The 4828-nt window shown below is 54.1% G+C and overlaps 1 long non-coding RNA gene across 1 annotated transcript; it reads right to left on the minus strand.

Annotated features, from left to right (window-relative positions):
- On the minus strand, positions 1115-4194 carry LOC108636408. The gene is made up of 3 exons (XR_001918380.1): positions 4011-4194; positions 1921-2225; positions 1115-1159 (listed from the first exon to the last, which is right to left on the minus strand). It is a non-coding gene; the product is annotated as an uncharacterized LOC108636408 (long non-coding RNA).

A 4828-nucleotide genomic window follows, 5' to 3' on the forward strand; every position in this document is an offset into this window, starting at 1 on the left:
CAAGTATGTGCTTTGAGAAGAAGGAAAATAATCCTGGAAGGAGTCCAGTGTGTAAGCGGAAATGATCAACACACACAACAGTAATATGCGGATGAATCCAAACAACCACTGCCCATAAGACAATAAAACAACATCTAATTTGTGAGGCTAAAGAAAGAACTAAAACACTCAGCAATACTAAGCTGGAAAACTATGACTGGAGCTAAAACATTCTAATGTACTTTTATTGCCTTGGAGGTAATCAAATATTTAAGTCTCTGTTAACTTAATAGTCAGGTTAAACAGCTCCAGAGGCAGCATTGAAGGACTAGAATCAGCATGTATAAATTTCAAGACTGTAGAGAGAAAAATCAATAAAGGTGGGAGGGAGTATTAAAACAAAAATCTCCATCAAGGCAAGAAAGTAGAAAAGACCTAATTAAAGCGGAAATAAAGACAAATTGAAAGAAACAAATCCAGATATATCAATAGTCACAATAAATACTGGGCTGTTCTTAACATCTAAAAGACAGGATCATATCGGGTTAAAACAAAAAACTATAACTCCCAGTTCTATGCTGTTTTCAGGCAACACAGTATAACAATGGAACACAGAGAAGCTGAAAGCAAGAACACAAGGAGAGATGTATCAGGCAAATATTGGCCAGATGTCCAAGGAAAATGGAATATCTGACTCCGAGAGAACTCATAGCAGAGAGGACCCGTATGGATGGAAAAGGCATCACGTAAGCTTGCCCAGAGGAGAAGGCAATGGCAGCCCACTCCAGTCCTCTTGCCTGGCAAATCCTATGGACAGAGGAGCCTGGTGGGCTGCAGTCCATGGGGTCGCTGGGAGTCGGACACGACTGAGCGACTTCCCTTTCACTTTTCACTCTCATGCATTGGAGAAGGAAATGGCAACCCACTCCAGTGTTCTTGCCTGGAGAATCCCAGGGACGGGGGAGCCTGGTGGGCTGCCGTCTCTGGGGTCGCACAGAGTCGGCCACGACTGAAGCGACTCAGCAGCAGCAGCAGCAGCAAGCTTGCCCAGGGAGCAGAGGCCCTCTTGCTGCAGCAACAGCAGCAAAACCCCCAGGTGCTGGCAGCCTCCATAAAGATCCCCATCTCTTAAGCCATAAGAAACAATTTCCAACACCATGTGTCGTACAGGCCAAGGTCTCTGCAAAACAATTCGATCAGAAGTTAATATCACAAGATAATGTTTTCAATCCCTATGTCTTTGGAGAGTTTCTAAAGAAATTTAGTAAGGTGCATGGATTTGAGACCGTATAAGAAGTCATTTGGATTTCATACAGGAGCAAACAGAAAATACTAGAGAAACACTATTTACAGCAGCAGCTACAACCATCGCAAAAAAATGTAGCCGGGAATCAAAACGTGCAAAACCTGCATATCACAAAATCATATCATAAATCACGCACACTGCCGAGACAGTTAGGAACCACCGCCGGAGCCTTCCCGGGAGCAGGGGACCCTCAGGGAGCCTCGCACGTGGCCGAGGCACCGTCGTCCTGGGAGTGAGCCTCTGTTGGGCCCCTGCTCCTCGGCTGGCTGCCTGCTGGTGAGCTTGGTACTTCCGCATCCTGTCCATCTTACCCTCGCCCACCCCAGCCTAGGAGCCCCCAGGCGATGGGCAGCCATCCTGGAGGCTCCGACGGGCTCGACAAGCAAATGTACGAGGAGCAGGTGCAGCCTGTCCGCCTGTCATCCCCTCTGCTCCTTGCCAGTCTCAGTGAGGGCAGAAGCACACAGGTCTCCGAAGACCCGAGGGGCCTAGGACGCTGAGGTCTCTTTATAATTCATGAATACTGCATGCTTACGAAAAACGCCTCCCCTATCCCATCTGCGCCCCAACGTCAGCACTTGTGCGCCCCACAGACTCAAGACCAGGTCACCGAGGCAGTAAGTGGACCCCCGCACCTGCCATGAACAGCAGCACTGTCCTCACCCACAGCTGGTGCTCCCAACATCCACTCCTGCTTCCAGGGAGTCTGCCGTGAGTCTACAGGGCTCTCGGCTGGGGTGGCTGCAGACCGGCTCTCGGCGGGCTGGGGAGGGGCCAGGTCAAGGATGGGGCCCTGGTGGGCGGGCTCTCTCTGAATGCGGACCGGACTAGGCTTGGGGCGGGGCGCTTCCATGGTGTGGGCGGGGCCAAAGTGGGCGGAGCCAGTGTGCACTCCTGGCCCTTCCCAATCCTGAAGGTAGGTGGAGGTGGTCTGGCAGGCCTGCGTCCAGGAGAGAGGGCAAGACACGTGTCAGTCGGGGGCCCTGGGTGGGTGGCCAGGCCCCTCAGGGAGGCAGCGCCGCTGTCAGATCCTGGAGCGGGCTCAGCCGTGGGGAGAAATAGAGGCTCATGGAGCAGAGGCTTGTTACGTGGCCTTTAAACACTAACAAACATCCCTTTTCCTGGAAATTTTCAAAACGTACTGCACATAAAGTAGTTTCTAACATTAGCCAAAGGTTCTGAAGGCTACTCCAGGATGAGCCATGGAAATTGATTTATCCCCAGTCTCCAAGGGACATGAGAGTCTGGGCTGAGAGTGGGCTATCCTCCCGTGCCTGGGCATGCAGGGATGAGGGCCATCCCCCGAGTCTCCTATATCAACTTGCTTCTCTGCAGCAGGCATCTGTGCACCCCATGTGTAGGTGTGCAGTAAGAATTAGGGTCGGTGGGGGCACTCCACAGTGAGGGTGAGGGAGTCCGTTGTCTGAGCCCTCAATCACGCAGGAGGGTCCTAGGCCCCGGGCCAGAGCAAGAGAAGGGCAGAGGAAATAGGGCAAGAAGAGAAGGGAGGAAGAGGGAGGTGAGGAAGGGCGGGGGGGGGGGGCAGGAGCAAAAAGATGAGGAGAGGGAAAAGGGAGGAAGGAAGAAACAGGGAGAGGGAGAAAAGAAGAGAGAGGAGGGGGACCAGGAGAGAGGATGGAGCGGGGGGTCAGAAGACAGAATGGGGCAGGGAGGAGGGTCGTCGGAACAAGCTCCCACCCCTATGTGGTCTGTGTCTAGGGACTAGCGGAAGCAGAGGCTGCCCAGGTCCAGACTGGAGAGGTCAGAGGTCAGGGGCCAGCTCAGGGTTGGGAGCTGCTGGGGCAGCATGGGTGGAGCCTGGCCTCAGTCTCAAAGTGGAGCGACACAGGTCTCTCCAGGACTGTCTGGTCCCTGATGGCTCAGTTAGGCTACCTCTTCCACTCAGGCCCAGCAAAATCAAGGATCTGAGTCCTCATGAGATACACCAACCCCCAAATGTGAAATCGGACAAACCAAAGGGCCAGATAGTCTTGTGTCCTGCCCGCACTTACTGAGCAAGATGAGGGTCCTGGGCACACTACAGGTAGAATACTACTTGCCCACCATCCTCACACCTTCCAGACACAGCCACTGGGAAAGTTCTGGGTTCTAGACCAGCTCAGGGGTACCTCAGGCCGTGGGTGGGTGGGCCAGGGTGTGGCCAGAAGCTTGTCCAAGTCCAGCTGGCCACACAGTGTCTACGTGTTTAACACCATGCAGATGCCAGGACAAAAGCAGGCTTCCCTTGCACTGATGGGGCAGGAGAACTGCAGGCTAAAGGCTCCCCTGCAAGGCTGCATGCGATGCTGGCAGAGGAGTGGGGTCGGGGGGACTATGAGGTGGGAGGAGGGGGAGGGCATCCAAGGCCAGCGTGGCCTCACTATCCAGCACCGCCTTCACTGTAACCCAGGCTGGTAGCTCGGCCTCTGAACCTCGGTTTGCCTGTCTGATGGGGACGTGTGCAGAGCGCTTGGGTCATGGGGTGGTGAGACCTGCTGACTCCTCACTCCCCTCCAGGTTCTGAATCCCTCACAGGAGTGTCAAGGGTCGGTGAGGACAGGGGTCAACAAGACTCATGCTCGTCAGAAATTCTCACAGCTCAACAGAAGGCTCTCAGGCCCTTAAATCCCCAAAGTCAGACAGCCCCTCCACCCCGCACCCAGGACCTAGCCGGTGTCTCAGCATTTAGCTTGAGGGGTAACACAGCCCCACATGCCAGCCTTACCTGCTGTATTGCTGATCCTGCTCGTGACTCCGATTGTCTTGCTGTTCCCACCGTATGCACTGCTTGCTGAACCCAGGGTAGGCGAGGCCTAAACTAAGAGGCTGGAAGGAGACTTGAGGAGCCCTAGGAATTGCAGACACACTCATTCTCTGCTGGCTGACGCTGCAGCCATAGCTGCAGACACGCTATAGTCTCTCTTCTCCTGGTTGACCCAATGGACATAGCTGTGCTGAAGCAGTAGAGTGCTGCCACTTTCTAGGTGGAGTTCACATATCTCTACAGCACAAAGTAGGCTATGACTGAGCGAGTACCCCATGGCCCGCATGCGCAGGGCCACAAATGAGCTCAGCTGTTATGCAGTCATCATTTACAAAACATGTGGCGAGAGCCTGAACACCCCATCTTGTCAAATTTGCTCTCTCCCCACACCTGCACACACCTGCATTCTCACAGCTGTGGCTCCGCCAGCCACCTCCCTGTACCTCACAGGTGAGAGGGCCCAGAGGGAGCCTGAAGCTGGTTTGGTCACTACCTGGGCGTAACGAACTATTTGAACCTCTCTGAAGTTGTATCCTTACCTGTGAGATAGATCGCAGCATGTTCAGCATTACGAACAGTGTTCAAAGCCAGTGTCCATGTCTGGGGCCCCTCCCCAGACCCTGTCTGCTGAGCCCTGCACCAGGCAGTTTGGAAGGTCCCTGGGGCAGGTATGTCCTTTGGGGAGGGCCACTGCCCAGATGGACAAGAAAGTGTGGGGACGGAGCAGGAGACAAAAGCAGAAGGGCCTCTCCTGGTCCAGCACAAGCCCTCTTCACGTA

This window comes from Capra hircus, chromosome 7 (assembly GCF_001704415.2).
Source record: "Capra hircus breed San Clemente chromosome 7, ASM170441v1, whole genome shotgun sequence".
NCBI lineage: Eukaryota > Metazoa > Chordata > Mammalia > Artiodactyla > Bovidae > Capra > Capra hircus.